This window comes from Phascolarctos cinereus, unplaced genomic scaffold, assembly GCF_003287225.1.
Source record: "Phascolarctos cinereus isolate Bilbo 61053 unplaced genomic scaffold, phaCin_HiC Scaffold_4;HRSCAF=312, whole genome shotgun sequence".
NCBI lineage: Eukaryota > Metazoa > Chordata > Mammalia > Diprotodontia > Phascolarctidae > Phascolarctos > Phascolarctos cinereus.
The window spans coordinates 353223497-353243445 of NW_027555847.1; the positions used below are offsets into that span (position 1 = coordinate 353223497).

At 40.1% G+C, this 19949-nt stretch overlaps 1 long non-coding RNA gene across 2 annotated transcripts in view; it reads left to right on the top strand.

The window, feature by feature from the left end:
- LOC110214925 (uncharacterized) overlaps window positions 1-19227 on the top strand; it is a 111494-nt gene extending 92267 nt beyond the window's left edge. For both annotated transcript variants that reach the window (XR_013486154.1, XR_002326391.2), the window contains 2 exons: window positions 17700-17772; window positions 18551-19227. This is a non-coding gene — a long non-coding RNA (uncharacterized LOC110214925). The remainder of the gene's footprint in view (window positions 1-17699; window positions 17773-18550) is intronic.
- The last annotated feature ends 722 nt before the right edge of the window (window positions 19228-19949 follow it).

Genomic DNA, 19949 nt, shown 5'->3' on the forward strand with positions numbered 1-19949 from the left:
ACTGGAGGAGATGAGGCTCTTTCATGATATGACCTAGAACCCATCCACTTTGGGGTATTGCAGAAAATTCAGTTTGCCAGTGTTTCATCCTTTGATGTTCAAACTCATGTATTTTTAAAATAAACATACTTGTTATTAATAAAGTTCTGTGCATGATCTCAAAATGAAAGGTACTGTTATTTAAGAAACTTTTCTAATGTATTCCATTGTTCCTTTAAAAATGCTTTTCCCCTTGAGGACTACACAGAACTTAGTTTGCTTTGGACAAATAACAAAAACTTAGAATTTAGCTCAAAAGCATAAGATGAAAAAAATAGTCTCAATTATTATAAGACTATAGGTATTACATTATTATACAAAATGAATAGTCATGTTCTTAGCAATAACATTACCAATAAAATTGGAATATATAGCAAATTCTTAATTGCTAAGATAAAAGTTTGTTTCTATTCGTACCATTAGGATGTGCAGAGATAATCACGTCAGTTCTTGAGTGGGGCGGTGGTGAGGGTGGAAATCTGAAGTTTCCCAAATACAGAGGCACAAACAGACCAAATCAACACAGCAAATGTTTCACATTAGAATTAAATTCTTGGGTTTGAATAATAAGTGCATTTGAAGTTAGGGTTGAAAAATATTATTCATTCAGTCTCTTGCTATGTTAGAGCTCACTGCCAATCACTTTCTCCTTCTTCTCAAGTGTCAAGTACTTAGAATACTTTACAGTGTCAAGTATTGGAAGTCAAAGATAGCCAAAGATATCATGGCTGATGTTTGATATTTTTTCTGTGAATCTTCATTCTGACCCTGACACATAGACATCTAGGATCAAACACCAGGCCTCATATGCAACTTGAATGCACATCTACTGGCTTGTATTTGACCTCTTTTGGTATTTAAGAATTTAAGACAGTCCTCTTACTGCTAGATTAGTGTAAAACTTTAAGAAATAGAATGTTGTACTAGAGTAAGAAATCTGGGATTCACAAGAAAATAATCCAACAAAAGAAGGGGGATAAAAGAACAGTCTTAAACATGAAGCAATGAGATTTTAGACAAAGAAGACTTTATTAGCTTTATTGTTATTACACTTAACTCTAAAACTCAGGAGGCAATATTTCCACTTAAATATGTTGTCAAAAATGTTCAAAGATTTCTGAAATAAAGATAATTCCTGAGAATTATATAAGAAAGACACAATATAAGTGGAATTGAGATAAAATGTTTAAAGTATTTTGCAAACCTTAAATAGCTTTATAAATGCTAATGCTAATTATTGTTGTCAGTATGGGAACTCCTGATGTGGAAACACCCTTCACCAATGCATATAGGTAGCTCACTTGGAATTTATATTGCCCTAGAGAGTATTCAGAAGTTAAATGGCTTGCCCAGGGTTATACAGCTAGTAGCTTTCACAAGTAGGTCTCTAACCGAGGTCATCCCAAGTTCCAGGCTGGCCCTAAATCCACTAATGAACCCAGCCACTAGACTGCCTCATTGATTGTCTGGCCAAACTAATAAAATAAGTGAGCAAACTATTCTCTGTCTATCCTACAGTATTTCCTCCAGCTGGGCTGGTGTCTTTCCAGTAGTGAATCCCTAGAGATACTTCTTAGTCCTGGCCAGCTCTGCATATCCCACTTCCTTCCACCTGCAAGGCCCTCCCGAGTTATCAGCAGAGCATCTCCCTTTGGGAACCTTTCTATCATCCTTCTTTTTTCCTGAGTCCCACTTACCTAGACCTCCAGTGGGAGGAAAGAGTTTTCTAACTTCTGCCCCAGTCTGTTCTTCTAAAAGTCCCTAAAATAAGTGTATAACCCTTTTTGAGGTCTTCTAAGGGTATTTGCTGCTAATAGCTACAAGTAAATTGAAGGGGGGAGTTAAAAATCCCAAAGAAAAGTGTAAGATTATAAAAATGACCACATCATTTTAGAAGTAAACTGTGGAACCACAGAGAGCTGGAAGGGACTTTAGAATCTGTCTAGTTTTACTTCTCTCAATTTATAGGTAAAACTGAGACCCAGGGAGATAGAGTTTGAGGTGCCTATGGGACATCCAGTTGGAAAAGTGTGACATATCACTGGGACCATAGCTTAGGAGAGAGGTTAGAGTTCAACATATAGAGCTAGGAATCATCAGCATGGAGGATGATCATTAGAGTCATGATTTGATGGGAGATGATGAGATCATCAAATGAAGGGGAGTAGAGAGAAGAGAAGGCCCAGGACAGAACCTAGAAGCACATTCAAGTTTAAGAGGAGAGGACTCCAGAACACAATACCTAAAAAAAGGTGCCAGGAAACCCAGGAAGCCTTGGTTAGGAACATTAATGATGGCTCATCAAAGAAGCCTGAAAACCAGGATTGGCATAGGTAGGAGCAAAACAAGGATAGAGTGCAGATATTGAAAGAGAAGAGACTGTTCCAGAAAAGGGGATCGGTCAGCCACATCAGAGAGGTGAATAAAAATGAAGACTGGAAAGAAAAGGCATTCAGGTTAGCCAATTAAGAGATTTTTGGTAAAGTTGGAGAAAGCAGCTTCAGAGAAATGAAGGGAAAGGGGCTGAGAAATGAGCAGAAGAAGAAGTGGCATCAGACTTGGATTACTTTTCCTAGGAGTTTGCCTTCAAAAAGGAGAAGAGACATAGGCTGATAGCTTGAGGGTATTTATAGCTCTGATCTTCAATGAAAGTTTCAACCAAGCCAGGACTTGAAAAGGCTCCCCCTGACACCTTCTCTTAGATGTTGTATCCTGGAATCAGCTCCTCTTAAACTTGGTTTCTGGATTAGGCTTTCAAGAATCCATCTGGAGTGAATTTGGGTGGGCAATGCTGCTAGGGGTCTCTGGCTCTAGTAGAACCTGTTTTCTAGTCCTTTCTCTCTCTGGGTGTGGGGCTTTTGCTTAAAGAAGGCACTTCCTTATTTTGTCCCAAAGATTCCTTCCCTCTTCTGTTATGTAACTGACCTTGCAGCTGCCTCCTGGTGCTCCCTAGAGGTCTTGATGGCTCTGGCCCTTTGGAAATCCTACATTTTATTTGGCCCCATTCCTCCAAGTCTGTTCTGTTAATAAATATTTGTTGACTTGACTTGATTCTGTCTAATCATTATTAGATCCATTTTTCCAATCCTAACTTTGTCTCTTAATCTCTAGACTTGCATCTCTAATTTTCAATTGGACATCTCAAACCAGGTGTCTTATAGCTATCCAAAACAGAACTCATCTTTTCCTCCAAGCCCTCCCCTTTTCTCAACTTTCTTCTTATTATTGAGAGCACCACCATCCTCCCAATCACCAAGGCTCACAACCTAGCAGTCATCCTTGCTTCCTAACTCTCTGTCACCCCCTTCCCAACCCCCCCATCCAATCTTTTGACAAGCCTGCTGACTTTACCTTTATGTGTAAAAGACAGTATCTCATACATGTCCCCTTCTCTTCTCTTACACTGTCATGACCTGGTTCAGGCCCTTATCACCTTATACCCGGACTATTGTAATAGTTCATGATTGGTCTTCTTGCCTCAAATCTCTCCCCACTATAGTTTATCCTCCACTCAGAAGTCAAAGTGATCTTCCTAAAGTGCAGATCTGACCATGTCACGTATACTCCATCTTCATTCTTTTTCAATCTGTTCTCTATTACCCCCATGAATAAATAGAAAATCCCCTGTTTGGCATTTAAAGTCCTTCATATCTTGACCTCCTCCTACCTAGTTTTCTTATGGCTTACTCTACCCTCCACCTCCAGTGACCTGGCTTCCTTGCTGTTCTTCAAACAAGACCCTTTGTCTACTGACTCTGGGCATTTTCACTGGCTCTCCCTCATGCCTGGAATGTTCCCCCTTTTCATTTCTGCCTCCTGTGTTCCCTGGCTTCCTGGATTTCAGCTAAAATATTGCATCTACAAGAAACCCTGCTCAATTACCCTTAAAGCTAATGTCTTTACTCATTTGATTATTTCCGTTTTACACCATATGTATCTTTCTTGTATGTAATTGTTTACATGTTGCCTCCCCATAAAAATATGAGCTCCTTAATAGGTGGGGCTATCTTTTGCTTTGCTTTGGATTCCCTGAGTTAAGCACATTGCCTGGAACCCAGGAGATACTTAATAAATTCTTGTTGACTTGACTCTGCCTGTTGAGATTTTATCTATCCTCAAAGACCCAACTCAAATCAAACTTCCTTTATAAAGCTTACCACAATGTTCTTCCCAAACCCCACCAAGAACATGATTCCCTCCTCCGCAGAACACCCCTTATATTTCATACCTTTCTTATGACAAGCATGCTTATTTGATAATCTAAATTGTTTGTGCAATTGTATTATTGTGACTAATTAGAGCTTTGAGGTCAGACACTGTTTCTTATTTGTCCTTTTATATCCCACAAGGTACATCATCTTCCCATCAGTAGGGGCTAAATAAATAAAATAAAATAAATGAGTCCTCAGGGTGAAATACCTTCACTACATTCATTTTTTTCTTCCTTGATACCTATGATTTTTAAAAGTTATTTATATAAAATGTATGTAAGCATAACACATTTGTCTTCAAATTGAACTCTGACTCAATTCCACTTCTATTGTATCTTCCATGCCACAACTTGAGACTTTCTGGACCGGGGAACCAGGAAAGTCAGTCAACAAGCAACTATTAAGCATCTACTATGTGCCAAATAATGTGCTAGGTGCTGAGGATACTAAGAAAGGTAAAAAATAGTTCCTGTTCTTCAGGAGCTCACTGTCTAATGGGGGAGATATCATGCAAACAACAATATACAAGTAAGATAGACAGACAGGTAGGTAAAGAATAAATTGGAGAGAAATCAACGTAGGGAAAGCAAAAGGATTGAGAGAGATGGGGAAAGGTTTCTTGTAGAAGGTGGGATTTTACCCAAGGAGGACGGGAGACAGATGAAGAGAGAGAGAATTCCAGGCATGGGGGACAGACAGTAAAACTGTCCAGAGTCTAGAGATGAAATATTGTATGTGAGTAACAGCAAAGAGACCAGTGTCACTGGATCTATGCGGTAGAGATATAAGAAGACTAGAAATATAGGAAAGAGCCAGGTTATAAAGGGTTTTGATGGCCAAAGAGAGGATTTTATATTTGATCTTGGAGGTGTTAGGGAGTCACTATTTATTGAAGAAGGAGATGACATGTTTAGATCCGTAATTTAGGAACAGAGTTGAGTAAAGGACAGACTAGAGTGGAGAGAGACTTGGGACAAGAAGATGAACTCAAAGGCTATTGTAATAATCCAGGCATGAGGGGATGAAGGCCTGGACAAGGGTATGGCAGGCTCAGAACTGAGAAAAGGCTACAGTCAGAAGGTTTCTGCACTGTGAAGAGAGGTAGGGTTAGTCAAGGAGAGTTGGGAGTCAGGAAGTAGAGATAGAGACTACTGAAATAAAAGGCAAGAGAGAGGGGAAGATAGAAGAAAATTAGCACAGTATCAGGATGAACAGAGTAGGGCTCAGCAGAATATCCTGAGGCCAGGGAAACAGAGAGGGTTTGAATTCACACGGTTCAACTCATTTCACAACCCAGACTCTCATTGGCCCCCTCACGTTTTCAAGTCATGGGAAGGGAGACCTGAGCATAAATTAGGTGCAGCCAGAGGAGTTTCCCTTTTGGCCAATCTCCCCCACTTCCACCTCCCCCTCTCCCAGTTACATTTCATTTGTGGGAAACAGCTACACCTGAAGGAAGTTGCTGGTTCATTTTCAATAACAGCTAGGTGGTGCAGGCCTAAAGTCAGGATAAACCTGAGTTCCAATCCTGCTTCAGATAATTACTGGCTGTGTGACCCTGGGCAAGTCACTTTAACTTCTGTCTGCCTCGTCTGTAAAATAGAAATAATAATAGCATCTACTCCCCAGGGTTGTTGTGGGGATCAAATGAAATAGTATCTATAAAGCGCTATAAAGTTAGCTATTACTATTTGTGGCAAAGTACAAAGAGGGCTGGACCACAGCAGAAAGTCAGAAGACCTGAATTCAGATTCTAGATCTGGGTCTTGCTACCTCTATGAAGTTAGAAAGTTGTTCACTCTTATTTTCCTAATTTTTCGAACCTCTTTGGGCTGTTGTGAGAAAGGCCTTTATAAACCTTAAATCATCACAGAAATATAAATCAGCACGATAGAAACATGGTTGCTAACATGGGTTTTACCATCATGCTAAGGCTCAGCTCTCTCCCCTGCTGTTCTAGGTTTAGCCTATGGGCCTACCTTCATTGGAAGCCATGGACAAGTCTCCCTCAGTGGAAGATGCCATCATCCCTTGGAGCCTGTGCTCCTCTTGGGCTTCTCCTTTCTGGGGTTCCTTTGCAGGGCTGGGAAGACTGACACATTCTAAGCCCAATGACTGATTAAGTCTTCCCTTACTCCAGTTACCAGCTTTGTCCATCCATTACTTTGATGACACATCCCCCAGATGCCCTCTTTCCATAGGGAGTGGTTCCCCAGAACCTATCATTATAATTCTCCCATAGAAAAACTTACTTTCACATATGTTGGTAAGTGCTAACGGCTTTTGCCAACAGTAAGAGAAGGGGGATGGTGCAGGCACTAACTTTGGAGACTTATTTTGTTCCCAGCTGTGTTACTAACTACTTATGTGACCTGGAGCAACTCATTTAACCTTTAGTCAAGATCAAAGTTAGGACTTCAGTTTCCTCATTTGTAGAACGAGGGTATCAGACAAGAATTATTAGGTGATCTATCACTGAGATTCCTCCCAGCTCTAACTCTGATCATAGGGTCCTTTTGTCACAAATTCTTGTATCCACCTTCTCCTTTCTTTTTTGTTTTTATTTTGGTGAGGCAATTGGAGCTAAGTGACTTGCCCAGGGTCACACAGCTAGTAAGTGTCAAGTGTCTGAGGCCAGATTTGAACTCAGGTCCTCCTGACTCCAAGGCCAGAGCTTTACCCACTGCGCCATCTAGCTGCCCCTCACCCTCTTCTCTCCACTCACACATAAACTACTCTAATTCAGGCCTTCATCACCACTTGCCTGGATTATAGCCTCCTGATCCCTCTCTCTAAGCTATTCTCCATAAAGCTACAAAACAGATATTCTTTTTATTTTTTTTAGGCAATTGGGGTTAAGTGACTTGCCCAGTGTCACATAGCTAGTAAGTGTCAAGTGTTTGGTCTGAGGGCAGATTTGAACTCAGGTCATCCTGACTTCAGGGCCAGGGCTCTATCCACTGCGCCACCTAGCTGCCCCCAAATGGATATTCTTGATGCACAGATCTGATCATGTCTCTTTCTTTGCTCATGAAGCTTCAATGGCTCCCTAATATCTCTAGGATAAAATAGAAGATTTTCAGCCTGACATTTAATAACCTTCACCTTCTGGTTTCTAATTACCTTTCCAGCATGATCCCAAAGCTCTCCCCTCCTCCATCCCCACATTCTCTGTTCTAGCCACTAATCTGACACTCCCAGTACATGATATTCCAGCTCCTGTTTCTGTGTCCTTGCTTTACCTGGAATGTTTTCTTTCCTGATCTCCATCTGTTGGAATCCCTGCCTCTCTTCAAGATTGAGCTCAGTTGCTACCACCTACACAATGTCTTGCCTAATTCCCCCAGCTGTTAGTTCTTTCCCTCCAAATTACTTTCTATATATTTTGAAGTGTGGTGGGTGTGTGTGTGTGTGTGTGTGTGTGTGTGAGTGTGTGTGTGAGTGTGTGTGTGTGAGTATGCACATTGTTTCCTCCAGTTCTTGCAAATGGAATAAAGATCTTCCCAGGGGCCATGATAGGAACTAAATAACTAGGAAAGCAACTTGGACTTTGCCTCTGAACACCAAAATTCAGAGGGTGAAGAAACTGAACAATCTTTTGGTTGTTAGAAACAACTGAGCTTAGCACTTACTTAGAATAACTAGTTCAAATAGGAAGCAACAAGATGTACTGATTCTTGAGCCACTGAAGTAACAAATTCCCTCCCTTGCTCAACTGAATTTGTCTTTATTTCTTGTTTTGTCAACTTTTCCAATGTAAATTAGAGTTGGGTTGAGGGAATATCTTGTACTCCTCTTCCAGGAGGCAAAATCACTAATTATGGTTCTGAAAAGAAAAAAAAATTAAAAAAAAAAATAAAAAACAAAACCTACCACATACCACTTACTGAATTGAACATATCCAAAGTGGAATTCCTCAGTGACTTAAAGGCGTCTTCCTTAACAAAACTACAAAGCCACGGGGGTTGGGGGGGTGGGGGGAGAGTTTGGAAGAAGGTATGTGTTCTTAAAAGTTAACCAAAGAAAGGAAAACAACTTCTCATTTTTTCCCCTAACTCTGCTATGTAGGTTTTTCAGGGGAAACAAAACAAAGCAAAATAAAACTACTGTTAAGTGACTGAAAGAGCTCTCTGCTTGTTGCCAGAAAAGTAAGTAGGATTTTTCTCCTTTGTTGGGCTATACCCCAATTTCGCAGCCCTTTTTTCTTGTTATTTCTTTCATTTGAAATAGAAAACACTGTTCTGTTTTAGAGGAAGGGTTCATTAGTCTTAGGTGTGGGAGGATTGTGATGATTCTCTCACAGGAATTTTCTTTTTAAATCATAAACTCTCATTATGGGCTAAATTGTTATGTTTTCCAGGGCATCTGAGGTTTTTGCCGAGGTCACTGAAGAAGGGACTCCCAGGAGGGAGGTGAGGGGGAGGGAGAGAGACACACAAAAGAATGTGAAGAAATTGTTTTTCTGGTTTGCCTTTATTTTCCAATCTGGAGACTATGGTTTGACTGAATCACAGCCAGGGTGCTTGCTGCATTCCCATCTGTGGAAAGGGGCAGAATCTCTCCCAGGGGAGGGCCCCCACTTAAAGAGAGAGGGCCACACAAGTACTGCCCTGGAGCACTGGGAGGGTCAGAAATGGAGCCACTGAACAGGTGGGAGAGAAAGTGGTTTTGGAGCTCAGAGAGCTGCTAATGCCTTTAAGCTCTTAACATACTGTTCCCCTATTAAAATGATAGAATTTTCCATGGATGTTGTTTTTCATTAAAATAGAACAATCTATCACAAGTGCCATTTATGTGAGCTCTCCTATCTCAAAACTCAGTTTCTCATTGATATAGGCCACTGGAACATTGCTAAACAGCTACCTAACGGGGAAAAATCTTATGAGCCCATTATGAGACACTTTATATTGATTTAAGAGACAATTGGGGTATCTAGATGGTGCAGTGGATAGCATGCTAGGCCTAGAGTCATGAAGACTCATCTTCCTGAGTTCAAATCTGGTCTCAGACACTTACTAGCTGTGCATCCCTAGGCAACTCACTTAATCCTGTTTGCCTCAGTTTCCTCATCTATAAAATGAGCTGGAGAAGTAAGTGGCAAACCACTCCAATATCTTTGCCAAGAAAACCCCAAATGGGATCACGAATAGTCAGACACAACTGAACAATGACAATAACAATAACAAGAGACAGTTGGGGTTCCTTGTAAATTTTTAAGGAAGTTTCCTGGAGAAAAAAGAGAAGCAGATTTGGAGTCAGAAGATTTTGAGTTTGAGTTGGGGTTTGAGTTCCAGCTTCACCACTCAGTAGCTGTGTGACCGTGGGCCGGAATTGAAACAGAAACTTTTTGCACCCAGGAAAATACCACTAAACGCATCCAAGCAGGCAGAATGAATCATTCCCCTCAGTTGAATGAGTGTGTATAGGGGTGTGTGTGTGTGTGTGTGTGTGTGTGTGTGTGTGTGTGTGTGTGTGTGAAAGAGAGAGAGAGAGAGAGAGAGAGAGAGAGAGAGAGAGAGAGAGAGAGAGAAATCACTCTCTGGGATCCTGGGGCAAGGCTGCTGAAGCTGGGGGCAATAGGGTAGAATGTGGGAGAAAGCTCACTGTTTGAAAAGTTTCTAATTTTAGTAATTTTTCTTGCTAATTGGTGCTAACTTTTGTCTTTTTCTATGCTGGTGAAGGACTACAAGTGTGGTCACATCCTTTAAAATCAGCACCCTATGATGTGGTTTAGGGGTTCAGGGATGCTGGGACCCCAATATCACAACACGTGGGTCCTGTCCAAAAGAATTCGACCCAAGCCTTCTTTCAGCCAAAGACAAGTTTTATTAGAACATTGTCATATTGGGCAGACTCTTAAGGAGTCTGAATATGAGGAAGCAGTGGCTAGATTATAAGAATCTCAGCAGTGGCTAGATTTTAAGAAGCTAAGCATCTTAATGGAGACAAGGGGGACTTTATATACAGAAAGACTGTGGGAGGGACCTAGGAGTGGCTAGTAAGCTGGGGTGAACAGAACTCCTAGGACCTGTACCTCATGGCCAAGTGAGAATGGAACCTAGTTAGGATTAAGGGTGGAAAATGGCCAGGGGCCATAGGGAGGTAAGACAATGGAAGGGAGATTGGGTGTAGCCTATGAAAGGCCAGTTGATGGGATTATAGCCTCAGGAGACTTCCAGAGATTTGGCCATGTGGGAAAGTCCAGGGTTTTTCCTTTCTGGGGCCCAGATCCCAACCCCATCATCTAGGCCAAAGTTTTGATTGCCCTTCCCCAGTAATGGCCCTGCCTTTAGCAAGTCACTTTGTCACACTGAAACTCAGTTTCCTTGTCTGAAGAAAAACATTAATAATCATTACTTGTCTCATAAGGGCTTTGAGGAAAAAACAACTTTATGGAACATTACATGTTATTTGTTCTAGTAGAAGTGATTATTTGCTATTCCCCGTATTTCCATTTCTACACCTTTGCACAGTCTCCCAAATGCTTGGAAGTGCACTACTACTTTTGTGTCATGGATACCCTGGCTTTCCTCAAAGCCTAGCTCAAGTTCTGATGAGGATGGGATCTAGACCCCAAAAAGGAAAAACCCTGAACTTTCCCACATGGCCAAATCTCTGGCATTTGCCTCAGGCTATAATCCCATCAACTGGCCTTTCATTGTGGCTAAACCCAATCTCCCAATTCTGTTACCCTTAATCTAGCCTAGCCCTCCCTATGGCCCTTGGCCATTTCCCACACTTAATCCTAGCTAGGCTCATTGTCCAGGTCCCAGGAGTCCTCCAGTCTACTGGCCATTCCTATTCAGATCCACTCCGAGATCTATCCTACAACCTTTCTGTATATAAGGTCCATCTTGTCTCCATTAAGATGCTTAGATTCTTACAGTCTAGCCACTACTCAGATTCTTATAATCTAGCCACAGCTGAGGTTTTATAATCTAGCCACTGCTCAGATTCATAAAATCTAGCCATTGCTTAGATTCTTACAATCTAGCCAATAAGCCAATACCTTACTCATGTTCAGACTCCTTAAGAGTCTGCCCAATATGACAGATGTTCTAATAAACCTTTGTCTTTGGCTGAAAGAAGGCTTGGGTTGAATTCTTGCAGGCAGGACCCGGATATTGGGGTCCCAGAACCCATGAACCCCTAAACCGCATCAGTTCCACTTTCTGCTTAAGACCAAATCTCATTCTTCCACTACTAATGCCCTTCCTTGAAATTTCTCTGTACCTATTCATTTGTGTATAGGTATTTTCCCCCAATAGAATGTAAGCCCTTTGAGTGCAGGGACTGGATATTAAACACCTTCCAATCTTCTCCCAGCAGCTAGCATTCCACAAATATGTATTTATTGTGTTACAGACAGATGTGCAAAAAAAAAAAAGGAAGATGAAAATATTAGTTTGATATTTTCGTGAGGTTCATGTTCTTCCATGTTGAGTATCACATGACCTAAATGGGAGCAGTGAAAAAAAAAAGAGTGGACATTCATCTTTTGCCTCCAACTAATCCAGTTGGCCAATACTATCCTGCTCCCTCATTTAGGAATCCGCAAAAATGCTTTTAACACACCATGTCTTGTCAGGCTTCATAGTTCTTATACCACAAAGATAAAAACTAATATAAGAAATAGGTTTGGTACATTATCAGTAAGGCTATCAATATAATTATTCATTTGAAACATCTGTAAATTTCCAGCAAAAATCTCAGGAATGAGGAAGGGAAGCCTTGATTATCATGGTAAATGCTATAAATACTGAAGACTTAGAGGACCTTCTTCCATTCAGGTGGCAAAGCTGAACTTCAATGTTCAGCTGTACTCTTAGGTTTTTCTTAACCTGATATATGCTCAGATTACTTGGTTGAAAAACCTGTGAATCAAACATATTGTGGCCCTTAAAGGGGATTGAAGTCTTGCAGTTTGTTTCTCAAACTGGAAGCTAAACCAACTAAAATGTGCCATGCAAATAAATTCAAATAATGTGTAAATGAGAGCTTTGTTTTCCACCAGGGATTTGGGAGATTTTTTTTTTTTTAAATAATAGGATTGTACCACTGCAGGGGCAGCTAGGTGGTGCCTCAGTGGATGCAGAGCCAGGCCAGAGTCAAGACATCTGAGTTCAAATGTAGCCTCAGACACTTACTAACTGTGTGATCCTGGGCAAGTCACTTAACCCTGTTTGCTTCCTTTTTCTCATTTGTAAAATGAGCTGGAGAAGGAAATGCCAAACCACTCCAGTGTCATTGCCAGAAAAACATGAAAAGGGGTTATGAAGAACCTAGAAAGGTAAACTGATTTGTCCAAGTGCACACAGCTAGTCCAGTAGCAGGTAGGCCACAGGTACACTGGCTCCTGCCGTGCTGGTTCCTTCACTATACCATGTATGTATATATGCATACACACATGCACACATACGTATACATATGTGTATACATATGTTTATGTGTATATATGTACACATATGCACACACACATATACTATACCTGAAATGTCTACAAACTTTTGTAACCTTTTGTAAGCTTGATGTGGGTACATGTTTTGTGAAAATCATAATTTCTTACCTGTGAAGGGCTCCTATTCTGAATGTAAAGATAAGACACATAAACATAGCTGTTTTTTTAATAACAATAATAATCTACATCATTAACATTTTCTCTATTGCTTTCTTAAGTCTAAAAATCAACAGAACAGCACATTAACATATAATATTAATAATTTGCATTATTAAAGTTTCTTCATTACTTTCTTGTTGCTATTCAGTAATTTTTTAGTTGTGTCTAACTCTTTGTGACCCCATTTGGGGTTTTCTTGGCAAAGATACTGGAATAGTTTGCCACTTTCTTTTCCAGCTCATTTTACAGAGGAGGAAACTGAGGCAAACAGGGTTAAGTGACTTGCCTAGGGTCATACAACTAGTAAGTGTCTGATACTACATTTGAACTCTGTAAGAAGAGTGTTCCTGACTCCAGGCCCAGCGATCTATCCACTGAGCCACCTTGCCACCTCATCACTTTCCTAAGTCTAAATAATCAACAAAACAACACATAAACATATAGTGTTAATAATCTACATTATTACATTTTCTCCATTACTTTCTTAAGTCTAAACAATTAACCAAACAATAAATCAAGGCCTGATTTGTAGTTGGTGATGTCTGAGGTGTGAACACTCACACTGAAAACTTAACACTTAGTTCTTATAATCTATCTTGAGCTGGTTTCAGCATACCCCTGTGAGCCATAGGATGTAGACCTGGAAGAAACCTTAAAGGTTACCTAGCTGGAGAACAATCAGGAATTATGCCCAAAGACATAAAACTGCCTATACCCTTTGACCCAGCAGTACCACTACTAGATCTGTTTCCAAAGATAATTAGGGAAAAAGGAAAAGAACCTACATGTTCTAAAATGTTTATAACAGCTCTCTTTGTGGTGGCAAAGAACTGGACATTGTGGGGATGCCCATCAATTGGGGAATGGCTGAAAAAGTTGTGCTATAAGAAATGATGAGCAGATTGATTTTAGAAAGACTTACATGAAATAATGAAGAGTGAAATGATCAGAACCAAGACAACAATGCATATAGTGATAGCAATATTGTTCAAAGAACAACTGTAAATAACTAAGTTATTCTGAGTATTATAACCACTCAAATCAACTACAAAGGACCTATGAAGGAACATGCTATCCACCTCCAGAGAGAGAACTGATAACTAGAAGTATGTATGGTATGATTTTACAGATACATACATACATATATACACAATCTACATACATATATACACATACATATACATATACACATATCTATGCCTAATACAGCCCTTCTCTGGGGTGGAGTAGAGAGAAAGGGAGGGGGACAATTTAGAACTTAAAGTGTAACAAAAAAAATTAATTAATTTTTTTAAAGTTACCTGTTTCAATGCCCTCATTTTACAGATGACAAAACTGAGGCTCAGAAAATTTAACATATTTGCCCAATTTTTTGCCCCCCCCATTAACTTTTTTGTCCCTACTTTTTTGACTTCAAACTCTGTTCTTTCTGGTATATACCGTACTGGTCATCAGGTCTTTGTTTCTTTTGAACTAGGTGTTTTTTAAGCTTCTTCTAGTCCTAGATCCTACAAACACACATTTCCATAATGTTTTGATTTGTTTTGTTTGGCAAGGCAATTGGGGTTAAGTGACTTGCCTAGAGTCACACACCTAGTAAGTGTTATGTGTCCGAGGCTGAATTTGAACTCAGGTCCTCCTGACTCCAGGGCCGGTTCTCTATCCACTGTACCACCTACCTGCCCCTCCATAACGTTTTAAGGATTACAAAGCACTTTCTTTCCAACAACCTTGTAAGGTAGGTAGTATAAATATTATTATTCTCATTTTTATACATGAACATACTGGTGCCCAGAAAAGATGTTACTCTGCTAATTGTTTAGACTTAAGAAAGTGATAGATAAAATGTTAATACTGCAGCTTATTAATCCTGGTTTCCCCTTTCCCTCAATGTTTTTTTTCTTTAATGGAAAAACATCTTTACCAGCTTTTCTTTGCAATGATAGTGACCTACCACTGTCTGACATCTTGACTAAGGCTCAGACTTCAAGGGTAGATCAGGAAAAGGGGACAGAGGGTATGTCTTATATTGGGAAAATGGAAAGGGCTAATTTAATGGTAGAAAAATTTTGTTAGTGAATTGTATTATATAATAAAAATTGTCTAGAAATGCAGCAAATAGTAGCCCATCTTCTCTGCCTGGAGGTTACATCAGCAGTATAATTTCATGTCAAGTTAACTAAGGGCAGCTAATAGTGCAGTAGATAGACTATGGGACCTGGAACCGGGAAGAGTCATCTTTGTGAGTTCAAATCTGAACTTAGACACTTACTAACTATGTGACCCTAGGTAAATCACTTAACCCTGTTTGCTTCAATTTCCTCATCTGTAAAATGATCTGCAGAAGGAAACGGAAAGCCACTCTGGTATCTTTGCCAAGAAAACCCCAAATGGGATCACGGATAATCAGACAAGACTGAAAGGACTCAACAACAGGAAGGAATTAAAAATATATTAGGCACCTACTATGTTTGAGGCACAGTACTGAACACTTAATAAATTTAATCCTCTTTTATTTAACCCTTTTTTAATCTTGTTTAATCCTTACCCCAACCCTGGGAGGTAGATGCTATTTTTCCCTTATTCTACAGATGAGGAAACTGAGGCAGAATAGTTAAATGCCTTGCCCAGGCTCACATATTAAGTGTCTGAGATCAAATTTGAACTCAGGTCTTCCTGACTCCAGGTCCAGTGTTCTATCCAATGCACCACCCGGCTGTCTCTGAAGTCTCAGCTTCTCCGTTTCTTGATCATGCGACCTTAGGCAAGTTATTTAACCACTCTGGTCCACCATCGTCTGTAAAATGATGATCTTCGTACTTGTACAATCTATCTCACAGCAGTGTGCTGAGGGAGGTGTTTTATAAACTGTAAAGCGAACGGTTATTATAGAACATGAACCATTAATATGCATTCAGGGTTAGCGCTGCTTTTTCATTTTCAAGAGACACAACTCCTAACTGCTGAAGTAGAATGTTGAGGCAATTCTGTGTCCCTGCAAAGGAGGCGGGGCTGGTGCCAGAGGTTTTCAGGAGACTTATTTATGCAACTTGTGTGGACATGCGTATCTCACACATACCCACACATCCTCCAAATGTTGCCTGTTATTGTCTGTCCTGGGCTAGCAGGCAGATTCTTATTCTCAAGACTATTCACTATGGCTAGGGTGGCTGATTTCTCCAGCATTCTCCTCCTCAGAAATCATCATGCCTGAGTATTTTCACACAGATATAAGAAGCACGGTGATACTTGAGGGTCATAATGATGACCCAGAGGCTCTGCAAGAGCGTAAAATGCCTCCTGAGTAATCCAAGAAAGATAAAATAAGGCTTAGTAGAATATTAATAATGTGAGGGGGATTTTCTTGTGCTGTGATCTTTGCAAATTGATCATCTATGGCACATGTAAGTGCTAAATGCCTTCTTCCCCAACCATATTACATAACAGAATTTAATCAACAAGTATTAAGTGCTTACTCTGTGCCAGCTCCTGTAATAAGTACTGGAGATACAAAGAAAGGCGAAAGACAGTCCCTGCCCTCAAGGAGCTTACATTCTAGTGGGGGAGATAGCATGTACCTAAATATGTATATACTGTACAAGATGCCCAGGGTCACACAGTTAGTAAGTGTCTAAGTTCAGATTTGAACTCATGAAGATGACTCTTCCCAGTTCCAAGTCCCATAGTCTATCCACTGAACCATTAGTAGCCCTTAGTTAACTTGACTTGAAATTATACTGCTAATGTAACCTCCAGGCAGAGAAGATGGGCTACTATTTGCTGCATTTACAGATGATTTTCATTACATAATACAATTTACTAACAGAATTTTTCTACCATTAAATTAGCCCCTTCCATTTGCCCATTCTCAGACATACCCGCTGTCCCCTTTTCCTGATCTATCCTTGAAGTCTGACAAGACAGTCAGTCAATAAACATTTATTAAGCACCTACTATGTGCCAGGTATTAAGCTAAACATTGGATAGTTGGAATGGCTAGGAAGTAATTTCTGAGAGGATGACACTAAGCAGTAGAGGAGAATGGGAAAAGCCTCCTGAAGAAGGTAGCATTTGAGCTGAGTTCAAATGTGACCTCAGATGCTTACTAGTTGTGTGACCTTGGGCAAGTCCCTTAACCTCTGGCTTTGAAAAATGGGAATAATAATAACTCGTACTTCCCAGTGTTGTGAGGGTCAAATGAGATAATATTTGTCAAGCATGTGGCACAGTGCCTGGCATATGCTTTGTTGTTCAGTCATTTCAGTTGTGTCTGACTCTTCATGACCCCATTTGGGGTTTTCTTGGCAAAGATACTGAAGTAGTTTGCCATTTCCTTCTCCAGCTCATTGGACAGTTGAGGCACTGAGGCAAATAGGGTTAAGTGACTTGCCCAGGGTCACATAGCTAGTAAGTGTCTGAGGCTAGATTTGAACTCAGAAAGATAAGTCTTCCTGACTCCAGGCCCAACACTCTATCCAGTGCACCACCTAACTGCTCCATCACTTTAAGTCTACAATGAACGAAACAATACATAAACATATAGCATTAATAATCTACATTATTAAATTTTCTCCATCACTTTCCTAAGTCTAAAAACCACAAAACAATACATAAACATATAGCGTTAATAATCTACATTATTAAATTTTCTCCATCACTTTCCTAAGTCTAAAAACCACAAAACAATACACAAATATGTAATATTAATACTGTACATTATTAAATTTTCTCTGTTACTTTTTAAAGACTCAACAATCAACAAAACACTACCCACTGAGATGTGGCACATAGTAGGCACTTTAATAAATGTTTGTTTTCTTCCTTCCTTAAAGGAAGTCCAGGATTCTAAGAAGCATAGGTGAGGAAAGAGTCTTCCAGGCATGAGGATGATGAGTAAGAACAAAGGTAAGGATGGAGGAGAAATGAAGTGTTGTGTGTAAGGAATCAGCAAGAGCTGCTTTGAGTGCTTGTAGAGGTGCATAAGGTATAAGAAGAAAGGAAAAAAGGCCAGAGGGGTCCAGGGGGGTGAAGAGTCTTCCCTGAACTCCAACTTTGTAGCCTGCTTCCTAGTGAAGCTCCTTTTATTTTGGTGGGAACTCTGTCCCTACGATAAAAACCGATGTCTGTTTGGCCTGATGTGACTCTGACACTAGACACTGACCGATGCAGCTGCCTCAGGACGCTGAGTGCAGGGAGTCTGAGTTCCCAGCTCTGAGACTCAACCCCTCAGAACACAGAGCTTCTTCATCTTGGTTGCAGATAAGTCATTATTTTAATGTCTTTCTGGGCACTATGGCTAACCCTCCCGAGATAAGAATAAACAGAATGCCTTCCTCTTCAGTACATCACAGCAGTGCTGCCTCAGCACATCTCTCCCACTTATCATCCCCTTAAAGCTTTTAAGGATTTGTCTTCCACATTTGTGAACACCCCCAGTAGACTGTTCGGGTTTGGTTTATCCCTGAGAAAAACTGGCATTAAAATAGACCTTTTCCCAGCAATAATAATCTCATTTACCATAAATTATTCTATTCTCAGTACCTTTGAGACACACGAGAGCTTTTATGTAATAAAAAAGCCATTTATTTCAGAATATTTTAATGCATGTTTCCATATTTTTCTCATTTTTAATGCAAGGGCCATCGAACATGATTGTAAGTGGCTATGTGTTTTTTTTTTAAAGGAAATTTACGGCAAATGGAAGCATGACAGAGACGGCCCAGTACGTCATTTCACAGCAATACTGGTGAAGGGAACAATGTAAAGGCATCCTAATTCTCACTGACTGGTATCAGGAAAAGGAGCTTTGCAGAGAGAGACAATACAACTGAATCGATGGGAGATGGGAGACCTACCTTTAATGGAGAGCCCTTTCTCCAAATGGCTCTGGGCAAACCACTTAACCCCCTCCAGGTTTCAATTTCCACTTCTGAGAAATAAGTGGAAAAGTGACAGATGTGTGACTACATTCTAGGAGTGTTCCCATGATTAACTAGGCACATAAAATGAAAAAGGAGGTCTTACTATGTGTGGTTAAAAAGAAAGACAATCAGGAAAAGTTTTTCTTTCATTTTTTTAATTCTAGCACCTATCCATTCTTGACAGAAGAGACGGTTTCATTCTTGAATTCATATAGATCATGCATTTTTAAAAAGCTATAGAGTAAGAAATGGTACATCAGACATGTATACTTATAATAGAAAAGAAAATCACATACTGGATATAACTAACACATACATATTTCTTTTTGCTACCTTTCTACTATGTAGTCTATGAAGCAAACCATAAGGTGGAGAGAGAGAGAGAGAGAGAGAGAGAGAGAGAGAGAGAGAGAGAGAGAGAGAGAGAGAGAGAGAGAAACACATAAAGACAGACAGAGAGAGAAAATTCATTTCTTAAGTATTTGCTATATGATGCAACTACAAGCAAAAAGATAGTCCCTGTCCTCCAGGAGCTTACTTTTTAACCAGAGAAGACAACATCCAAAAGGGAGTTGGAAAGTTGAGGTAAAGAGGAGGAAGGGTACTTAGGTACTTAGGAATGAGGTCGAAAAGTCTGAAGAGTCAGGAGATGAGCTTGGAAAGAATGAGTATGGAAGGTGTGGGTACTGCCTGAATGGTGCTCTTGGATAGGAAGTCACCAACAGAGGAGGGGTGGAGGCAGCTATGTGCTGGTAAATGTTTAACTATTGGCTCTCTAGGGAGGAAAAAGTGAACATGTGACACAGCTGTAGTTTAATCTGCATTATTTAGTTTTCTCCATCACTTTCTTAAGTACAGACATTCAACTGAAGAAGACATCAAGCCCTACTTTATAGCATTGACTGATTTTTGAGGTGTAGGTGCTCACATTGAAAACTGAACAATCAGCTTTCATGAATCACTTAGATCTCATTGGTTGGCTCTTGTCCTTCATTCTCAAAGAGGACCAAAATGACATCACTCTGTTGGAATCAAGGTACAGCATGTCCAACTGTGGCTGATCATATCAACATGAGCCAGGAAGACTCTACCACAGGTCAGACATAAATAGACCATTTCTAATGGAGTTGTCTCCAAATTTGTGCATCTCACATTTCTTTT